The sequence below is a fragment of the Saccopteryx leptura genome, chromosome 1, assembly GCF_036850995.1.
Source record: "Saccopteryx leptura isolate mSacLep1 chromosome 1, mSacLep1_pri_phased_curated, whole genome shotgun sequence".
NCBI classification, from domain to species: domain Eukaryota; kingdom Metazoa; phylum Chordata; class Mammalia; order Chiroptera; family Emballonuridae; genus Saccopteryx; species Saccopteryx leptura.
In genome coordinates this window covers 238,809,737-238,831,724 of record NC_089503.1, presented here as the reverse complement: position 1 = coordinate 238,831,724, position 21,988 = coordinate 238,809,737, and the positions used below count along the sequence as shown (strand labels likewise).

Sequence of the window (21,988 nt, the reverse complement as noted above, 5' to 3'; positions counted from 1 at the left end):
AAAACCAATGATTATACCTTTTTCCATAAGAAGAAAGGAGATTCAGGGTCACTGGGCTGAATGTAATCTCTTCTCATGCCCACAGCTCATTTTATACCTGGTTACAGGCATGACAAACATTAAGTCATATTGTCATCTCATTTAACCTTCACAGGAACTCTATGAGATAAGAATTATTATTATTATGCCCATTTTACAGATTTGAAAATTAAGGCTTAAAGATGTTAAGCTCTTTTTCTTTCTCTTTCACACACACTGAAAAGAAAAAAAGAAAGAAAAAGTGTTGATTAATTTGCTCACACAAGAGGAAGAAATGTAACTTCTTGGGACTGTCATATAATCACATGCTCGATGTCCTACATCCCAGAAAAAGAGCAGTCTTCAGAAGAAAAGTCAGAATTTAAGAGTGCCCTGGTGGGGGGGGGGGGGCAGGAGGGGAGGAAATCTGTTGCTTTCTGCTTTCTACAGTACTTTTAATTTCAGCAGTGAATATGTAACACTTATTTAGTAAGTGTTATAATAAAAACTAATAAAAATTGTTTGTGTTGTGTTTTTAAGAATAAGAAGAGCAGACCTAAAACAGATGTTCCTCAGAAACATCTTTGGCTCTGGTATGGGTTTTGACTGATTTTTAGAGTTCTGGCTGGTTGTATCAGTAGTTAGTTACATCATCTTCATCATCATCATTACCTCTGGGGTTTACCCTCAGACTGAATAGGGCAAGCACAGGAGCATATATGGTAATCAGCCGGCACAAGAACACTATGGAGTAGCTAGCCCAAAGTACGCCTGTGTTTCCTGGGCACATCTCACAACCCACCCTCCCCAACATGTCACTGGGGGCCAAGGGATTCCATATCCCTCCCAAGAAAAGCTTGCACTGGCCTTGCTGGATTAATGCAGCCCCAAGCTACACCCTCAGGTTCCCTCAAGTATAGAAAACCTATGGAAAGTTTGAAACCACAGGGCCAAAAATGGGTTTCCTGCTGCCTCCAAAAAAAATCAGAAATGTAGGGAGAAATAAAAATATGTGAAAATTTTTAGCACTACCATGATTATTTTTATTTTTCTAATTTACAATATGAACATAAAGATGTTCTATGTATGCCTGACCAGGTGGTGGCGCAGTGAATAGAGCATTGGACTGGGATGCGGAAGGCCCAGGTTCGAAACCCCAGGGTGGCCAGCTTGAACATGGGCTCATCTGATTTGAGCAAGGTTCACCAGCTTGAGCCCAAGGTGACTGGCTTGAGCAAGGGGTCACTCGGTCTGATGTAGTCCTCAGTCAAGGCACATGTGAGAAAGCAATTGATGAACAACTAAGGTGCTGCAAAAAAGAATTGGTGCTTCTCATCTCTTCTTCCTGTCTGACTGTCCCTCTCTCTGTCACAAAAATTAATTAATTAACTAATTAATTAAAATAAATTATAAAAAATAAATATTAAGATGTTCTATCTCTGACTTGTTTTTTTCCTTGACATTGCTGGCCCAACACAGATGCTCAGGCCCCCAGATTCTGTGGTCACATGGGGGAGATTGAGCCAAAAAGCTGTCAGAGCTGGTATTAAAATACAGGTTCTTTTTCTACTGCACCTTGATGCCAGAAATTATCCCCTTTAATCTTTTAATAAAGAATTGAGTGTTCTTTCTGCTCTGATGTGATTATCAAGAGAACTTCATATTCCTCCTTCTTCCCTACTGTAAAATTATTCTCTTTTACAAGACTTTTGAGCAGGCAGGATAGCCCTTGGATAAAACTCCAAGGGATAAGTGGATATTGTTTTTCTCAGTTCTTTGCTACTTAGGAGGATGGAGATATCTCCACTTCAAAATTCAGATTAGAATTCCATAAGGGGTGAAAACAGTACTGCAGCTCCTCAGAAAATTAAACATAGACAGATCCATATAATCCAACAATTCCACATCTGGATATATACCCAAAAGAAATGAAGACAAGAAATAGAACATATGTTTGCACACCCATGTTCAGAAGAGCATTATTCGCGATTGCCAATATGGTCACCCATGGACCATGGATGAATGGGTAAACAAAACTGCTATACCCATATAATGAAATATTATTCAGCCTTAAAGAGAAAAAAAAATTCTAACACAAGCCACAATATAGATGAAGCTTGATAACATATGCTAAGTAAATACGATCAGAAAAGGACAAGTACTGTAGGATTCCGTGTATAGTAATCAAATTTATAAAGACAGAAAGTATAGTGGTGGTTGCCAGGGGCCGAGGGGAGGAGGGAATAGGGAGTTAGCATTTGATGGAGACAGAGTTTCAGTCTCCATCAAACTAGACAAAAAGATTCTGGAGATGAGAGATGAGTGATGATGGTGGTTACAAAACAATGTGAATGTACTTAGTGCCACTAAACTGTACACACACACACACACACACACACACACACACACACATTTTACTATCATAATTGTTTAAAACTCCATAACAGGAAAAGACATGGGAACAAGGCTATTCTCTGGTGAAAACAACAGATTCCTCTGGAGAAAGAAGGCATGTCCTATGCTTCTACAGGTATGTCTTATACCAGTCAGCTCACTCTTGAGGAATTTTAATGATCTGACTCTACAGGGAGTTTTACACTAAAATCTTCCTGTGGCATAGTTTCTACAAGTTATTTGGCAGGGAAAGAGTGTAAAGACAGATAACAATAATAGACACCTTATTCATCACTTACAAAAATATTCATAACTAAAAATTCTTGAAAGGAAAAAATACTCATTTTTCCCTTATGTTTTCCCTTTTTTCCCAGGCCTTCATCTCTCTAGTTCCTTTACCATCGAACATTTGTTTCTTGATTTCTGACAAGCCACTTACCTTTTCTGTTTCAGGTTCCTGGTCTGCAGTTTGGAAATTGAAATAACTTAAACATTCTCTCCTTACCTTGCAGAGACTGTTGTAAAGATTCCAAAAGACTCGGAAGTGGGAAAATAAATTAAAATATAAGGGCATTAGAGCGTCGGCCTGGCGTGCAGGAGTCCCGGGTTTGATTCCTGGCCAGGGCACACAGGAGAAGCGCCCATCTGCTTCTCTACCCCTCCCCCTCTCCTTCCTGTCTGTCTCTCTCTTCCCCTCCCGCAGCCAAGGCTCCATTGGAGCAAAGTTGGCCCGGGCGCTGAGGATGGCTCCATGGCCTCTGCCGCAGGCACTAGAATGGCTCTGGTTGCAACAGAGCGACCCCCAAGATGGGCAGAGCATCGCCCCCTGATGGGCGTGCTGGGTGGATCCTGGTCGGGTGCATGCGGGAGTCTGTCTATCTCCCCGTTTCCAGCTTCAGAAAAATACAAATAATAATAATAATAATAATAATAAGGGCATTATGTTTATTCTTATTATTAAGAAGTGCTTTTAGGAAACGCCATGGACAAGGCTTACCCTAAATAACACCAAGGAGGAGAGAATTCTGCAGCAGAGTTGCCAAAAGAAATCTGGTTTGCCTGGTCCCTCAAATTACACTTCAACTGTCTCTCTGTTTTTTTTCTCTGTGCCTGCCACAGCCTCAAAATCTTAGGTTATTTTGGATACAAGGAAGTGCAGTGACCAGTAGAGCTGAACATTCATGCAATGTAGAGCAATGAGCTCCCCATCACCAAGAGTATTCAAGTACAGTACAGATCATCACTTCACAGGGGATTCCTGTTTTGGGTAAGAGATTGGAATTCTGGTATCTCTTTGAATTCTAAGAACACATTGATTTCTTTATTACTAGATTAAGAATCCATTGGTCTGCAATCCAATATGGGAGCTCTTCTTTGCTGTGCCCTCCATGGACACACTCCTAACCTCTCTGAACTCAGTTATCTCAATTATCTTTTATTATTATATAATCTGCCTACCAGATCCTGTTGTGAGGAGCCCAGGAAATACCACAAGCTAGTGCTTTGAAAATCTGTGATTTTTTTATTGCCATACCAGGAAGAGTAGGACTGTTATTATTATCTCTGCTTTCAGAGGACAATTGCATGACCTAAGCAAATACCACAAAGCAGCCCTCCCCACTCACAGAAAGGCAGGACCAGTATCTGCGACATTTGGGGTGAAGAAGTCACAAGTTGTGAAGTCAGCCTTTCTTCCTCATGAATGCTGATTCTTCAGGTTTATTTCCTGTCAAGCTTGGGTCCCAAGTGACCTTTCAGAAGCATCTCTGGGACTCTGTGAACACTGGTATTTTAAAAATATATATATCCAACCAGGGCTTCATTCCCTAGCAGGGTTTCCTTCCACTTGTACATACACATACAAAAAAAAAAAAAAAAAAGGCTGGCTGAATTAATGAACCACTTCTCTTATCTATTTTTCCTGTTATCTAATTCTGAGGGGAAAGCTGGGAGCTCTGAGGGAGCTGGGAGACGCAGCTCACACCGCCTCCCTCCCACCCAGCTGAGAACAGCCTGGAGTGCGGGACCAAGGGACCTAGACTGTCCCTGAGAGTCTGCCTGGCACCAAGCTGAGAGGAGCCACAGGGACACCGCTCCCACTGTGGGTGAGTCCCCTCCAGACCCTCCCTGGCGACCCCTCCGTCAGGGCAGAGGGGGAGATGCACCGAGGGAGCAGGAGGAAGGCCGAAGCGCCAGGAGCCGCGGGCTGGGGAAATGAGAGGTCGGTGGGGAGTGTGCGGACCATCAGACTTGGGGGGGGGGGGGGCTAGCCAGTGTGTGACTGAGGATGTGCTGGAGACCTTTGGGACAGGAAGAAAGAATGAGATTCTTTGCAGGCCATGCCACAGAAGCAAGGCTTCCTTTCCCAGTTTCTCTTGCTGGTTCATTTTCTCTGTCTCTCTTACAACTGGGTGGCATTTCTGTGTCTCTATTTTTCAATTTAGCATCCCGCTCCAACAATCAGAAATCAATGGGATGGTCAGTGTCTCAAGAAGAAAATACATACATCTATACCACATACAAAAAAATCAAGTGGCTCTGACCAGATGTCTTGGACCCTGCTCCCTTTCTCCCACCAATATGCCCAGATCACATGGCTTTCCCCCAGGATCCCGGCTTCCAACGCTCCATCTTGAGAAGCCCTTGGAAAGCTTCGGAGAGCCTCGCTGCCCCGTGCCAGACCTGCCTAGTGTGCTTTCAGGGCAGAAAGTCTCACTGGCACTTCATGTTGGCTTCATAGGCGAGGTAGTGAGTAGGCCTCAAGGCCTTCAGGATCTGCTACTTTTCTTTGCCTATTCTCAGGCCAAGGGTCAGCCGGGATCGGTGTGGGGCTTAATTTTTCCATTTATTCTGGAGTGAAACATAAAGGGGAGGGAGCAGTGGAGGTGGGTCCTACAGGTGTACAGCAGCAATTGTGATTTTCTACCCCAGCCCACTCTGTGCTTTGAAGAGCTTAGTTGCATATGCTTTTGCATACAAATCAAAAGTACCTCTGCTACCTATGAATCCAGAGTTATCAGCAAATAAGCTTTGAATCTTTTCTGTCATTGAGAAAAGAGTTGAGTCCAAAAGAAAAGGAGAAACAAAGCAGGAAGACAGAGGGGAAGCTATGGGGTGGAGAATGAGAGACCCTGAGTTCAGAATGAAACCTTACATAACTAAGGCTCTGGGGGAGTGTGAAACTAGCCAGGTTGTCTGAGTTTCCTCCCTAGCCCAAAGGTTGAAAACAGACAATGGCATCTTTTAACTGTAGCCTTTGGAGGACTAAGCAAGTGCTCCTTTGGAATTGTGTAGGATTTAGCACAAAGTCTCTTGATGTCGGTGCACTTACTACAAATATTACCTTTGCATAGCTGGGAATAGAAAATTATTCCTTCTGCTCCGTTTCTTTCTCCCTAAGCCCTGCCGGCTTTCAGCCAGATGAATTCAAACGCTGTCTCAAAACCTGCACTCGTCTGTTTCACTTATCTTTCCCCTTCCCAGCTCTGGTTTCCTTCCCCTCCTCATTTTCCCCCAGCGCGGATATTCTCAGTCCTCTGCACGTTCTCTACAGTGAAGGGAAATTGATATTTTTCGCTGGGCAAAATCGGGGAAAAGCCGCTCTGATTTGCAGGGAAACCTCACTGTAGAAGGGTGCCAGAAGCCCCTGAGTTATCATCACAGAATTGGTTTAGTTTTATTAGTAGCAGTAGTGTTTTGTTTCTGCTAGTCTTATTTGGATCAATAGGCCTCGAGTAAAAGGATATTTTAAAACTCACTTTATCAACTTAAAAAAAAACAACAGAATTCATTAGAATTCATTTTTAGCCACATAGACATTTCCTCTTTCTTATATAAAAAAAAAAGTTTCTGACAGTGATTTTCATCCTCGTGTTCAATTGGGGGTGGGGGTTGCGGAGCTCTTAAGGACAGTTTTGTGTGGTTGGTACTGGAGAAATGTTAATAAGTTGCTCTTTATCTTAGGACAGTTTTGTGTGGTTGGTACTGGAGAAATATAAATAAGTTGTTCTATTTCTCAAGCGCAATAAAATACCCATTTCAAATGACTTTCTAATGCTTTGTTATATTTGCCAAGTGATTTATAGGAAGGAAAATTACAGTTTGCAAATGTAAGACGTTTTAAGGCGGGGAGTAGTAGAGAGGAGGGGGTTTAGGGTTGGGGCAGCACAGCGACTGAAGAAATGCAAGCGATCAATCTCCAACTGTGTAAACACAGCACCAGGTGGAGATGCGAGACAATTATCCGAATAATTGGAAGTGGGGGGAGGCACTTTCACCTGCATTACCTAGATAAAGGGGCAACACGGGAAATTGTCCGGGGCCCAGAAGGCCCTGCTTCAATTCACTCCGCGATCATTCGAATTTCTGAAAGTTCTCCGAGAAGAGTCTGGGATGGGCGGGAAGGAGGTTTCCAGAAAATCTTAAAAGGGTCTCCCGCCGCGCGCCAATGGAGGGAGGGGTCCGTGAGCCGCGGGACACCCCCGCCGAGTCTGATAAAGCCCCAAGCCGATCTAAGGTCAATAAACCTGGCGGCGTCTGGCTCCGCAGAGAATCGGAAAAGACAGGGGCGGGAAGGGAAGGGAAGGGAAGGGAGCAGCCCTAGGCTGTTGGTGAAATGAGAAGGACCGAGGACCGTGGCTCCCTGGGCCACAGAGCTGGGACGCTCAGCTGGAGAGAGGGAGGCCGGCGGTCCTGCCGGGTCTGTTCCTCACCGGGCGGCCCAGCGGCAGTAACCGCGTCCTTAAAAATGTCCAGGGAGACGCCAGCGGGCCGGGTCCTGGGCGAACAGTCCTAACCCTGAGCAAGTTTAGCGTAGGGAACGAAAAGTGACATTTTTTTTTAAAGGGGACGAAGCATAGGGATGGAGATTCCCAATAGGAACACTCAATAAAGTTTCGGGGACCCCTCAAAGAGGAGGAAAATGTGCCAAAAATAAGAAAAATTAGGACAAGGGTAACAGTTTAAATAACTAATAATCATTTTTATCCCGTTTTATGGCGCTTAAAAGTTTACAAATTCCTTTGATATCGAAGTGTTTCTCTCTCTCTTCGAATAACGGGGAAAGGTTGGGAGAAGTTACTGCGCCCCCAGTTACATCACGAGGGTCATCGGCAAAGGGGCTCGAACCCGTCGCTAAACGACTGGTCACCAGAGAAGATCCTCCCCAGATAGAGTCCAGCGGGGAAGCACTCCGCCCGCGCGGACACCAGGCACGGGCAGCCTGAGCGCACGCTGCGGCCCCTTAGGGGCTGTGAGGCCGGTTAACGTCTCGAATCTCCTGTCCCTCGGGTGGAGCCGTCAGTGCGAAGCCCGGCGGCCATGGAGGGCGAGGAGTGGGGGGTGGAGAGGGCACCTTCAGCAAACTGGCTGGGAGGGTCCCCGCCGACGCGCGCGACCGTGCGCTCGAGAGCCTGCGGGTCTTAGCCAATAAACCCCCAGACCCCACCAGTTCTTGCCGCGTTCCCGCACTCGGCCCACGCCCTCGCGAACCTCCCTCTCCTCGTTTCTATCTCTGGTGAGGCTGAGCCTGGATTGGTTTGAATGCATTTCGACCAGTATGGCGCCGCGTGGGCCAGCCGGGTCAGCCCGGACGGGTGTCGCGCCGGCAGTCTCCAGGGTCGCGTCCCTGGTCTCTGGAACCCGGCGAGACCCAGCGCGCCCAGCACGGGGCTGAGGGGCCAGAAAGCCCAGGCCACGGGCAGTGAGTTCCCGGCCGCCCTCAGTCTTGTGACCTTGGGCCTGGGCCTGGTGCTGCTCAGAACGGGCGACCCCTTTGGGGAACGCAGAGCCCGCGGGATGCTGGAAGCACCGAGGCTGGGAGCTCGGAGGAGAAGGAGGGCAGAGCCCCGCCCGCCGCGTGCGCGCCCCTCTCCAGGTGCAGGGCGTTAGCTCGACCCTGAAACGGCTCTCCCCAGTTTCCGCTGTCATCTAGAACGGTTCTTCTCACACGCACTCCAACCCCCCGTTAGGCTGTTCTGCATCTCGGCATTCCTGTGTGGGGAGACACCCTCACCCACCCACACACTGTCGAGAGTCCCAGCGAGCCCCAGACTAGTCCGTAAGGCACTGGGTCAGCCTTTTCTTGGGCCGGGTTTGGAGGGTTATTGAGGGGCATGAAAGGCAGGCACCCCAGGCTCGAGAGCTTATTGGCTGCAGACGGTCCAGGCCGTGTCCCTCTGCCGGGGTTGGAGAGACTATTTCAGGCACTGACCTACAGGAGCGGGGCTGGAGGGCGAGACCTCGCGTAGCTTTTGGACTCGGGGCTTATGGAGGAAGATTCCAGGCCTGGGCAGTGTCTTTTAACCACTTCTTAGCTCGCTCCCCTAACTCGACGATTCCGCAGCACGCCTCCTCCTGTTAAAACTCCCCGGCAGACAGTTCCAGTACCACTTGTCCCTAAAGCCCGGAGCCGCAGCCCCGCGCTGCCGCCCACGCCGGCTCCGGTGCCCAGGCGCCTGGGGCGGTGTCTGTGGGAGGTCGGCGTTCCGCCGCGGGGTGGCTGCTGCTTTTCCCAGATGCTGAGACGTGTTGTTGCGCCCTCATTCACCCTACCCGCCGTTCTTGGAGATTTTCTTTACTTGTCTAATATCGTCTTAAATTTTTTGTTTTCTCTTTTCCTTTCTCTCTCCCCTCCCGTTTTCTCGTTCTTTTCATTTATTTCCAGTTTTCTTTTCTTGCTTAATCAAAACCCCTCCCTTTTTCCTTTACAGAATTTGCTGTGCTTTTCTCCGTGTGTGCCTTTCTATTTTACCCTAGCTCTTGGCCGACTGCAGATCCGCCCGGTGTTAGTGACTGCAGGATGCTCCCAGACACACGCGTCACCTGTAAATTGTTCTCATCCCAAACCGAGTCCCTTACCCCATATATTAAATTCGTTTTATTAATTTGGGTGTACCGCTTGCATGCAGAAGTTACTTGACAAAGATGTCTTGTTGGATGAATCAGAAGGCTTCCTTTTACCGACTTATTTTCATTCCTAAGTGTTAAATTACACAGTAGCTGGTTCGTTCGCTTTTAAGGAATCTCTTAAATTTCCACCTCTAACTACATAGCGCATTACAAAATCACTTTCCAACGGCTAGGTGGGCGTCTCACAAGATTGATTCGCTCAAAAACATGATACAGTTTATTTTTAATATTGTGGAAACGTTTAATATTGAGCCAGATGATTTGTCCTGCCACACCGTTTATTACAACTATTACAACTTGCCACTAACTGCGAAGGAAGTTGATATGGTTGAACTAGATAACTTTTCCTTGTTCACTACCTAAGACTGTATTTGCTTTCTGTTATATCACAGTAGTTCTATCATTCATAATAATAGAACGATTAGTCTCTCCTTGTAGATAAATAATGTTTGGGGGCATTTATTATTTATTTTGTGGAGAATTTGTTGTCAGAGCATACATGAACGTTTTATTTTCTGTGACAGTGCTAAGAGATAGTAGGTGTTCTTTACCTCCCCAAAAATGACTGGAGATAAAAGTCGCTCATAAGGAAAAAAACTTGTTACAGTTTATTTCTTTAAGAACCATAAATAAAACTTTAAAGAAACTTTCCTTTGGGAAACACGATCATTAACGGGCAAGAACTTGGCAATGAGGAAGTCAGAAAGGGAGCCGTGCTTCCTCTGCCGGATTCCAGGAAGCACAAAAGCTAGGAAAGTACTACTCTGGTTGGAGGTAGGAGTCCCTGTCTGTGCAAAAGCATCTCTGGTATTGGGGCGGGGGGCGTCTCGAAGTGGTCCTTGCTTTTGGAAGGTTGACAACCAAAATACTGTGAACGAGTTCCTGTCTCAGAACCACTCCTTAGAATTCAGCAGCTAATAACTACCGATCACCTCGGATACCTGCTCAGTTACATGCTGTAGGAATGGGGGCAGGATTTGGGACAGATTCTGCTGAGCGGGGCTTGGTGGAAACAGCCTCCGGGACCCAGGGTTTGTCAGCAGCTCTCTGCTCTCTCTGGCCCTCTAGACTCCCCAGGCTTCGCACGGGGCAGCCTTAGAAAGCTCTCAGCGTGGTGGCCGCTCGGGTTTGCTCCAGCCGCGATAACGTGGGGGCTCGCTATCTAATCTGGACAGCAGCATGAACAATCCATTAGACCTCGGTATTTATCCGGAGAGAGGGAGGAGGAAGGGATGGGGGCTGGCGTGCCCCACCCGGCCCTGGGTGGCCCAAATCTGCCCCATTGGCGGTGAGGGAATTAGTGCGACAGTTTTGTGTGGACTCAAAATTCACCACTGCATTGAATGCTTACTGATGCTGGTAAATTATGATTCTTTCTACCCATTGTCAATGTAAGGGTGATCAGAATCTCTTTGGGTTGAGGGAATCACATTTTCTTTTAAGTTCAATATAATGTACATTGTGTCATTCAAACTCTACACCAACCAAACGACTCTGTAAGACTTTAATTTTCACCAGTATTCCTGGGGAAATGGGAGTCTTAAATCCACCCACCCATTACTTCACTCATTCATTCATTCAGCAAACATTTACAAAGCTTTACTCCATGCCAGGCATTGTGCCTTATACTGACAGGTTAAATTATTTGCAATTATTTGCCCAAGATGAAGACTAAGCTGGAGACTGGGGTGGGGCCCTAAATCAACTATTCCAGTCCCATGACTGCTCACTTCTTTCCCCCAAGACACACAAGTCAGAGACGTTGGGAGTTGGAAGGGCCCCCGAGGTTATCTGGTCCAGCCTTCCATTCAGTGCAAGAATGCCCTCCCAGAAGGTGGGCAATGAGAGGCCCCAGCCTCCACCTTCTACTCACCCATGGGCTTCCCAATTGAAAGTGGCTGGTAAAATGGGAGGTCTTTCTCTGGGAGAAGATGGTCTCCCCCTGTCTGTGCCTAAGCTCAGGGTGCTGAGCCCCTCATGCTGTGGTCACCACCAGGTGCCCCACTAACCTGTCTGTGCCACCTCTCATTCAGATCTCCACCCCCAGGTGCTGGACACTAACCCTCATGAAATGCTAAGGTGCCATTGGCCTTAGTGAAACTGGCCTTCCTCCCCTGCCCATTGAGGATATTTGCTGCCAAGTCAAAGACAACACTCTAAGCAGTAGCCAACATTGCCAGAGTCTGGATTCTAGTCCTGCCTGCAAGCTGGGTGACCTCGGCAAGTTATTTCACTTCTACTTCTGGCATGTTCTAGAAATAAGATGTATAATATGCTCCTCAATAATTGAGGATGTCACCTTTTCAAAGATAAAATTTTCCCTCAGAAATAACTTGGCCAGTTAAAAACTTAAAAGCTACAAAAGCCAACTTCTGGACAATAAACTCATTATAAAGAATATTCTGGAAACTTTAGAATTGATGAGATATGAAGTGCACATTGTCCCTGGTCAGTGTAAGAGTTTAGACTTGTGTTCCAATATTGTGATTTGAATCCTATCTCCACTACTTAATGTCTACGTCTTGGGGAAATTATTTAACATTTCTGTGCTCTGGTTTCTTGTATTTTGAAATTTTCCCAAACCTCAGAGAACAGAGTCCTCTGAAATAATTCCCACCACATATAGCTCCTTTAGCTAGGCATCAACATACTTCTTCATTTCACCTGGCTTTGTCTCTTTTCTTTTCTTCTTTTTTTTTTTCTTCGTTAAGTGAGAGGTGGGGAGGCAGAGAAAGACTCCCGCATGTACCACTTAAGGGGATCCACCATGCAAGCCCCCTACCACCCTATGCTCTGACTGTCTGGTCCGCTGCTCAGTTGCTCTGCAACTGAGCTATTTTGGTGCCTGAGGTGAGGCCATGGCTTTTACTGGAACCAGAACCATTTAAGCCACAGTTGCCATAGCTGAGGGAGGGGAAGAGAGGGAGCAGAAGGGAGAGAGAGAGAGAGAGAGAGAGAGAGAGAGAGGTGAGAGAGGAGGAGGGGTGGATAAACAGATGGTGGCTTCTTCTGTGTGCCCTGACTGGGAATCAAACCTGGGACTTTCACATTCAGGGCCAACACTCTACTACTGAGCCAACTGCTTAGGGCCTTTTTTACCCCCATAACCTATGGCTTCAAAACGCTCCAGAAATTAGATTTGTTTAATAAGAGGTAGAAATTTACCTGACAAATTATAAATATATTTTTAATTATCTTATCCAAAATTGAGTGTTCGTGGTAGTGGGAATTTGGATGCAACCTTTCTTGAAGGCAGTTTGACAATATTCACTCAAACCCTACAAGTGATCCTATTTTTTGACCCACATTTTCCAATAGTAGAAACTGACCCTGAGGAAATAATCAGAGGTTGATAAGATGCTATTCTAATCCAAATTTATGTAAATTTGACAAGGACATATCACACATTTATTTATTGTAGTGAAAAATAGAAAATAACATATACTCAAACAATAAAACTTACATAAACTATGCAAAATCCATAATGGAGCCATCAAACTGTTTTCCTAAAATATTTAATGAAATAGAAATGGCTCATAATATATTAAAAATAAAAAACAGATTGCGAAGCACTCTATACCGTGTGAAACTGGTGGTAGGAAGAGAGGGAAAGAGATCACTAATGTTCTCTGTGGTTAAAGATGGATTTTGTTTTTCTTGGTATACTTTCCTATGTTTTCCAAATGAACTGCAGAGAGTTTTTGTTTATTTGGAATTAGAAAAAAGAAATATTTTGACAGAGGTGTAGAGGATTGATTAGATTTATTCCTCACTTCTTAAGATTTCATGACTATCGTGCTTATGACAAACATGTCCATTTTAGAGATTTCAGGTTTAGAATTCCGAAATTTTGGACCTGGCTGGTTAGCTCAGTTGATTAGAATATCATCCCAAAACGACAAAGTTGCAAGTTTGCGCGCCGGCACACACACACACACACACACACACACACACGCGCGCGCGCGCGCGCGCGTTTGAAGCAACCAATGAATGCACAACTAAGTGGAACAACAAATGAATGTTCCCCTTCTCCCTCACATCTCTCCCCCTTCCTCTCTCTCTCTCTCTCTCTCTCTCTCTCTCTCTTTCTTTCTTTCTCTAGAAATCGATCAATAAATTTAAAAGATTAAGCCCTGACTGGATAGCTTGGTTGGTTGGAGCGTCATCCAGAAGCACAAAGGTTGCCAGTTCAGGCCACATACAATAACAGCTCCATGTTCCTGTCTCTCGGTCTCTCTCTCTAAAAAAAAAAAAAAAAAACCCTCAAAACTCAATAGACTCACTCTCTAAGAATAGTTCTGGACTGTTGATTCTTGGCTAGAGACATTTATAAGCGGTGGGAGTGATTTTTCTACAGAGTTTCTCCCTCCCCCCATAGAAAATGTTTTTTCAACCATCCAGATTGTCTCAGAATTTTACTTGCAACCTTGAGTGTTTCTGAAATTGAAAACAATAGTGTAAGTTCTTGTAACATTTTCCTCTTCTCAAAACTCCCTTTTCTGGCAGAAGGATGTGGTAAAATGTGAGGCCAGGTGCTGGTCCAGCTGCAACTAAAAGCTGATTATTCAGACCCAGGAGAAGAGGAGGAAACTTAGGCAGGGGAGGGAAGACAGACCTTTAGTGGTGGCCAAAAAGCTAGAGAGGGTGTTTAGAAAGAAAGACCTTTGTAAACGCAGAAAGTTAACTACTAAGAACTCAACTGAAAACCAAATGAATTAAAAGTATTAATCAATATCAGGTGCCATTCTTGAAACTGAAATAGTTTTAATTTATTGAGAAATAAGTAGCAATTTATAAAGATGAAGAGTGCCTTCCTTCTACTGTATAAACAGAGTGTGGGATGGGATTGGGGGTGGGGAGGATGGTAACAAAAAGAAATAGAAACAAAATCCATAAATTTAGGGCAACTTCAAAAGATCTTGCACTGAGATTTTTAGGTTAATGTAACACATTCAGTTAACAAGGGATAAAAGAAACATGGAGCTCAGTTTCATTGTTGTTAATTAGCAAATAAACATTTATCAACTAAAAAATTGTAGTCCTGCATATAGTAAGGGATATAGACTTAAAATACCATTTCTATCTTCTTTCTCTAAGCTTTGTACATTTAAAATTTTTTAATTTAATGTCAAGGTAAGCCTTTGTTGTCTGGTTGGTTGGTTGGTTGGTTGTTGGTAAAAAATATGAATAGATTTCAGGTAAAAATGCAAACTTTTATTTTTTTATTGACATGAGTCAGTTCATCTCTGAAAGTAGGGTCCAGTCAGGCATCATATTTTTCTTCAAGCCACATCTGCCAGCTCCCTGCACTGACCAGGCATGGGGGTAAGTACTGTCCTGAAGAATGATTCTCAAGGGACTGTTCCAGACATTTTTGCTGACTGAATTCTCTACAACAAAAAAATCTCAGCAACTACTGGTTTCTCTGCACATGTCTCTGAAGGAAATCAAACCCAAATCCTTGAGCAGACCATAGGTACACTTGACATGGCCAAGATGCCTCCCAAAGCAAGGAGTATTAGAAGTGAGGAGAATTGAAGCTGGGAAGGATGTATATTTCTAAAACTTTTTAAAAATACTTTATTTTCTACCTAGCTAGGAGTTTCTGGATCTGTGGGCCAGTAGGATATTAACTAATTTTCTTATCACTGAGCCATTTAGAATGCCAGAGATGTCTCATCAGACACAGGTTTTTCTTGAACACCCACAACCTCAGAGAAGCATATTAAGTGCTCAGTCTTTATGAAGTTTTGGAATAATATCCACATGTAATCAAGATAGAATAAGAGAAGTCAAACAAGTATACCCTTGGCCTTGCTACAAACTGACTAACCAAAGAGTATGCTTTCATCTATAAATTGGGGACAATAAATAACATTTCTGAAAGTGCTTTTCCATTTATATCACATTTGATCCTTACATTTGGTTGCTCTCTGGTGTTATCAGTGAGTATTAGAGTATTATGTGCATTTTATAGATGGGGAAACTGAGACTCAGAGATGTTGGATTGCCAAAGGTCACAACACTAGTAGCAGAATAAAATTTAAAGCCCCACTCTGACTACCACATGCTGCCTCCTCCACCCTCCAGGGACTCATGAGATAGCCTATACCAACTGATTTGTCATTGCTTTAATAGGTATTATCAGGATCCCTTATTTTATTTGTCTGAAAATCATGGAATTAAGGAATGACAACGCTGCAAATATTTTAAAGCTGATCTAGCCCCACCCCCTTTCATTTTGCAGGTGAAGGCTCAGGGAGGTGAAGTGATTTGCCAAAGGTCACCCTATGAATTAGTGGGAAATGACCAGTGTCATTTTTAAAAATTAGTTAAAACAACGGCCTACCAAGCCCATTTTTATGGCTTATTTTAAGCAGGTTAATAAGTATATGAGGCACAGCTTTAAACCCAACTGAGTAAATGCTGACACTAGTTTATAGATTCAGCAGATAAGTAGCAATAAGGAATTATTCATCTCTCATTTATCATTCAGCCTCTCCAACATGAAAGTTATAAAGTAAGCAAATGGCAGTTTAAGAGTCCCCATGCATGTGAGATCAAAACATTGAAAATAAAGTTGTTTACAAAGTCATATATTTAGAATGAGGCTGTGCCTGCGATCTCCTGAGATGCCAGGAAAGAGAGGGAGAAAGAAATTCAGGAAAACTATATGCATTTCACAAGCAGGCACATTGCTTATACAGAATTCCATATTTGGCCTCCAGATTTATTCAATCATTAATTCATTCTTCTGAGGATATATTGAGCACATACTGTGTGCAGGTTTCTCTGGGGAATATTGAGATTATTAAATATCATTCCAGCCATCATGGAACTTTTAAGCTTAACAAAGTAACAAAATTGAATGTGTACACACACACACACACACACACACACACACACACACACACACACACACGGACGCATAGTCAGCAGGTGTAAAGGGAATGTGTGCTTGGGAATAGGAGGAAAGGGGAGACTGCCTGACTGCTGTGGTAGCCACAACAAGGAGCACAGAGAGGAGGTGGCCTTGCCACAACCTTGTCCCCAACAACATTTCTTTATCATGAGAACGGGGCTGGGAAGTCATGGGGGGTGGGGGAAATGAGACAATGAATTGATGGCCCCAATTAAAAACCAAATCAAAAAATTGTGTGTCCTCCATTTAGATGTTAAATACAAACAAACTGGTGGGGAACTAGAAGTGGGACTGTAAGGGTGCCAATTGCAGTTATAATATTTGTAACATGTGCCAAAAATGCATAAAATTAACAGATGATTTCCTTATTTGGCACAGGAGCGCTAATGAATTTTCACATGTTATTCAGAAAAGCTGGTTTATTTTATTATTATTTTTAATCAATCCCAGTTTGCCAATGGTGAACCCAAGGCCCAAAGTTCAATGTCAATTATAGAGCAGTCACAAATCCATAAATAACTTTGCTCTTAGCTATCCAGACAAAAGGAGATCCTCCTGTAGCCCCACATTCATAAAATTGAAACATTTTCCAATAAAAAGAGAATTTGAAAAATATTTACTCAAAGCCTTTACTTTGTAGATGAGGAAACCAAGGCTTAGAGAGTTCAAGTGACAAAGAGTGACTATTTAATTTATGTGAAACTATGAGTGCATGTGTGTGTGAGCTAGTAATCATCCAGGACACAGGACAGCAGGCATAAAGTGGGACCTAGGATCACCCTATGAAACAATGAGTCAGAACAAGGACCAAGTTCAGAACCCTGCCCATTATGCATGTCTCCTCCGCCCCAAAACACACACTTTGCTGCCTTTTTTCCCCTTTTATTTTGAAGGCTGGATTATTCATGAGTCCACAGACTAATTGGAAGATAGTCTATAAATGCAATTATGTACTGAGTACCCTTTTGGATGGTATAAGAGAGAAATGGAATGACCATCCTTTTGAACATCTATGATCCCTTGAAACCCCTTTACTGAATCCTGACGCCTCCCCCCCTCACCACAAGGCTGAGCCTGGGTTACTGTTTCCACCTTCCTGTAGAGGAGGGTGGGGAGGGTGGGGGGAGGACAACAGCGGTAACCAGGTTCCCAGACTACCCCGGAGCTCAGTGCTTGCTGCCTTATCACTAATCCTCTGCCCCTGGTGATTGTGTGATTGCATCAGGGTGAGGGAAGGTTGGCCTTGGGATGCAGATTTATAGACAGGAGATATCAGTTCCTGCAGCAGCACTGTTGACATGGAAGAGCAGGGTACAACCGGGGTCCCAGGGCACCTACTCCTAGCCCTGCTTTTAAATTGCATAGTGACTCTAGATAAGTTGTAGACCTCTCTGGGTCCTCATCTATTGAATGAGTGGGTTGAACCAGACTCCCTGAAATCTCTTGCAAATCCAGAACTCCATGTCAATGCCAGTGTTAGAGAGAGGCTCTCCTGGGACTGATAAGCAGGCCAAAGGTACCTGGGGTCATGGTCACCCCACCAACAGGAGCACACAGGCCAAGGTGCTGGTGAGGCACCACGTGGCATCTTCCACACATGAGCTTCTCTGCACACAGTAGAAGGGACTGTAGCACGTGTTTTAGCCACGTCCCAGATACTACATCTTCAGTCATACAGGACAGGTTTACACTGTGTAAGGACAAGTTGGAATACCCAACTTACTTGTGTACTCATTGATTGATTCTCTTATGTGCCCTGACCAGGGATCAAAATGAGACCTTACTGCATTGGGGTGGGGGGTGCTCTCTCCACTGAGCAAGCTGGCCAGGACAAAAAAAAAATGAATTTTTTAAAAGGAGGATATATAAAAGAAAGTCCTTGTTTTCCCCTTTTATATTCTTCACAGTACTAACCTTGTTCATAGTGACAATATTTGGGTTCTGGAATCAAACTACCTGTAAATCTCGGCCCTGACACCTTTTAATATGGGTAGGTTTTTTAACAGCTTTGTACCTAAATTTCTTCATCTGTAAAATTGGGGACATAGAGTAATTGTGTAGGCAAATGAGATAATCAATCCATACAACACACTTGTCACCCTGCCTGGCGTATCATAAGTGCCCAGGGTTAGCTGTTAATAAATGTTTGCTTAGAAAGTAGATTGAAAGTTTTATCTGCAGTCTAAGCTTTTATCATGCACATTCAGACAAGCGTAACATTCTCGGTTCCTCACAGCAGCTATGACTGGATTCAGACTTATAGGCCTGGCATTCCTAAGCTTTCACTGTGCAGGACCAGGAATGAATCCCCTGGTATAGAACCATCTGAGACATAGACTGGCACAATTTGCTAACATTCATTTGGAGCCTTAAAGTCACAAAAATGTTGATTATAAGAAGGGGCCATTCTCTTCATTTTGCAGACAGAAACTAAAGCTTAAGAAGTTAAGTGATTTGCCTGTGGTGGCAGTGTCAGGATTAGAACCCAAGATTCCTGATTTCTAGATCAATGAGCTTCCACCACCCTCATCTCTTGTCTAGACCTCGCCTTCCTTGTGCATTGAGTATTTTAGACGCGCCAACCTGAGATCACTTCCTCCACTCTCTCTACTGTGCCCTGGAGAAAAGACTGCCCTTTTTCCAGTTCTTGGGTCACATCTAATGAGAATTACGGCCCTTCACTTGTCAGGGCTAACCCTTAACTCCAAGTGTGTGGGAGGGGGACCCAAAAGTTGTGCCCCTTACAGGTCTGAATTAAGTTGTCATCAGTATTGACTTGCATCTTGAATTCTCCTAAACTGGGAGTGCTTTCCACCTAATAGACTCGAGATGCTTGGCTTTAGTGTCACCAACAGAGAAGGTGGCCGTGGGGGCTGTCACTAGAAAGGCAGAGGCGCTAAGGCAGGCTGCCCTTGGTCTGCAGTCTGTCAGGCGCTGAGTTGATAGCATGACAGTCTTTCTTCTCGTTCTGAAAGGGCTGTGGGAAGGGAAAAACGAGGCAAAAACAAGATGGAGGAAGGTGGCCCTGAAGAAAGTAAGCGGACAAATTTAGAATGAACTTAGCTCGATCCTATCTTTTCAAGTGTCTTCGCTGTTATAAACGAATACTTACTCCATTAGGAACTTTCTCACTCAATTAGAAAATTAGAAATGCACAAAATGGGGAGGGAGAGTATCTCGTTGGAACCTTACCCACCTACATGTCTTTACGTGTAGGTGTTTACTTTTATTTACCTACCTAGCCTATCTATCGCTATAGAAAAATCCTAATGCACTCAAGCGGAGGCTTCACTGGCGTCCCGATTCCTCTCTTCTCCCGGCGGCGGGAGTGATTCCCGTGAAACAGACCGTTCTCCGTCTACACTGTGGGGCCTGGGACACCCCAGCGGCCGCGGGGTCCCGCCTCAGGGGCGCGGCCCGGCCCCTCCGGGAAGGCGCAGCTCTCCGGGAACGCGGGCGCCGCCACGGCCTCGGACGCCGGTACGGCCTGGGCCGCCCGGGTGAGAGCGGGGGTCCGCAGGGAAGGTGCGGACGCCGGGACGGGGTGGCGCTCGCGGCCCGGAGGGCAGGGGCGCGGGCGAACGGGGGGGGGGGGGGCGGAGAGCGAGGCGGCCGCAGAGAGGAAGCCGGACCGGGATGCGCTTCCGTGCCCTCCGCCCCCTCCGCGGAGCCGGGCCCCGGCGCGCCGGCGGGCGGGGGAGGCCGGCCAGCCGGGGGCTGACCCTGAGCGCCGCCGAGTCTGCGCCCGCCCGCCTCCCCGCGCTCGCCTCCTGCCGCCTCAGGTTACGCGGCGGCCGTCAGCGCGCACCTCATCAATAAGGCCTGACAGGCCGCCGGCTCCGCGGCCATCCATCATGCCGGCGGGCGCGGCGGCGGCGCGGGGCAGCGCGCGCGGGAGGCGGGCGCGCGGAGCCCGGGAGCCGCCTGTGTGCACGAGGGACCGGGCAGGCTGTGTGTGAGCTCGAGACAGACCCGCGTGGGCCCAGGCAGCACTTTTCTATCAATGATCAAATATTTGAGGCCCTGGCAGGTTGCTCAGTGGGTTAGAGCTCGATCACGAAACACCAAAGTTGAGGGTTCTATCCCCGGTCAGGGGACATAAGGGAAGCGACCAATGAACGCACAACTTAGTGGAACAATTGAATGCTTCTCTCTCTCTCTCTCTCTCTCTCTCTCTCTCTCTCTCCCTCAGATCAATCAATTAACAGCCCCCCGCCCCCAAATATTTGACTTTATTCCAACACTTAATCATGGAGTCTTTTAAGGATGGGTTCATTTGTTTTTAAAGCTCTATGAAGGGCGCTTAGAACCGAATATAAGAACCGTTTCACAGATGAGGAAACAAAGTCAGAGTGGAAGGCAGGACATGCCTGAGGTCACAGGACCAGGAGGTGATGGGAACAAGAGCCCACATCTCCTGACTCCCAGCCCGTGTGCGGACCACACTAGCACTCTGCGGGACCCATAACTGATATGTATGTTTGGCATCAAATGTGTGAAATGGGTCAAGTCGTGCATGTTGTAGGTTCCAGGCACAGGAGGTTGCTGTGGATTTGCACAATTCCTGCCCCAAATCAGGTCACTGCATATGTGTGCGCGCGCGTGTGCACTCGCACTCAGGTGCGGGGGGGGGGGGGGGTAGTAAATAGTAAATGAGGCGGGGGGGGGGGGGAACCTACACTTAAAAATAACACAGTTCCTGGAATTCATTTACTTAGTCCTCCCACCTACCCTTTCCCCCCAAGGAGTTAATACGGTTTCTCTTCATGTGCTTAATTTGTTCCAGCGCTTTCTCCTGTTGCTTGTTTTCAGGGCTGTTCTCACTGGTCTGAACAGTTTAAAGGTAGAAACTTGTGTTCATTCTTATATTTCCAAAGTTTTCAGGGTGCCTGGCACGTAGTAAGCATTCAATAGATGTTTGCTCTATGAACTGCAGCACTTGTAAGGGAATTCAAATAATTCAGGTCCAGAGGACAGTGAGGCTGAAAGAACTTTCAGATCATAGTATCCAATTTCACTTCATAAGAGGGAAACTGGCCCACAGTGCTGCCTTTGATTTACCCAAAGCCACCCAGGGGGTCAGGTCAGATCTATAGTGGCCCCTGGGTTCACCCCTACCCCAATGTTGCTGGGCCACCACACTCCCCTAGTGTGGATGCCTGCATCCTTTTCACTTCTTCCCTTCCCTTCCCACCTTTTGGTTCTTCGCTGCTTAATTAGCAAGCTCTCCAAGGATGGGAATGAGAGTGATAAGGAAAGTGACAAAACCAAACTGTTTGCTTTGTTTCTAACAGGAAACACAATATTTTGTGGGGTTTTGTTCTTTTTTGTTGATGATGGTGGTGTTTTATTAGTGTTGGTATTGTTGGTTTTTACATTCAAGTGAAGAGGATAAGATAAAGCCAATGACCAATGGGTGTCTGTTAACATTCATTTTCCCTCCATTACCACAGTAATTTGACTGAAGTTAGAAACAGTGATCTTATCAACCACTCTAGGAAAAGGTAGAAATGATCACACACAAACACACAGTCACACACACACACACACACACACACACACACGCATACACACTTGAGTGAGAAAGGAAGGTAGCAAAGTTATCCTGTAGCCCAGGTAGTCAGTGGCTTTTGGGCTTCCTGTGATGTCCACTAGACTCCAATTTCTGTAAATGCAGGTACAGAGTGTGGTTTTATCTGGAACAGGACACACTTTCTTCCAGTTACACCCCCCTATGCAGTAGCC

General features: G+C 45.6%; 1 protein-coding gene across 2 annotated transcripts in view; it reads left to right on the top strand.

Moving 5' to 3' along the window:
- Positions 1-4,403: 4,403 nt before the first annotated feature.
- GATA4 (GATA binding protein 4) overlaps positions 4,404-21,988 on the top strand; it is an 83,678-nt gene continuing 66,093 nt past the window's right edge. Inside the window, exon 1 of one of the 2 annotated variants that reach the window (XM_066387988.1) lies at positions 4,404-4,517. The gene's annotated coding sequence lies outside the window, so the exon portion shown is untranslated. Of the gene's footprint in view, positions 4,634-21,988 lie in introns of both variants that reach the window. The other variant, XM_066387997.1, reaches the window with a different exon arrangement.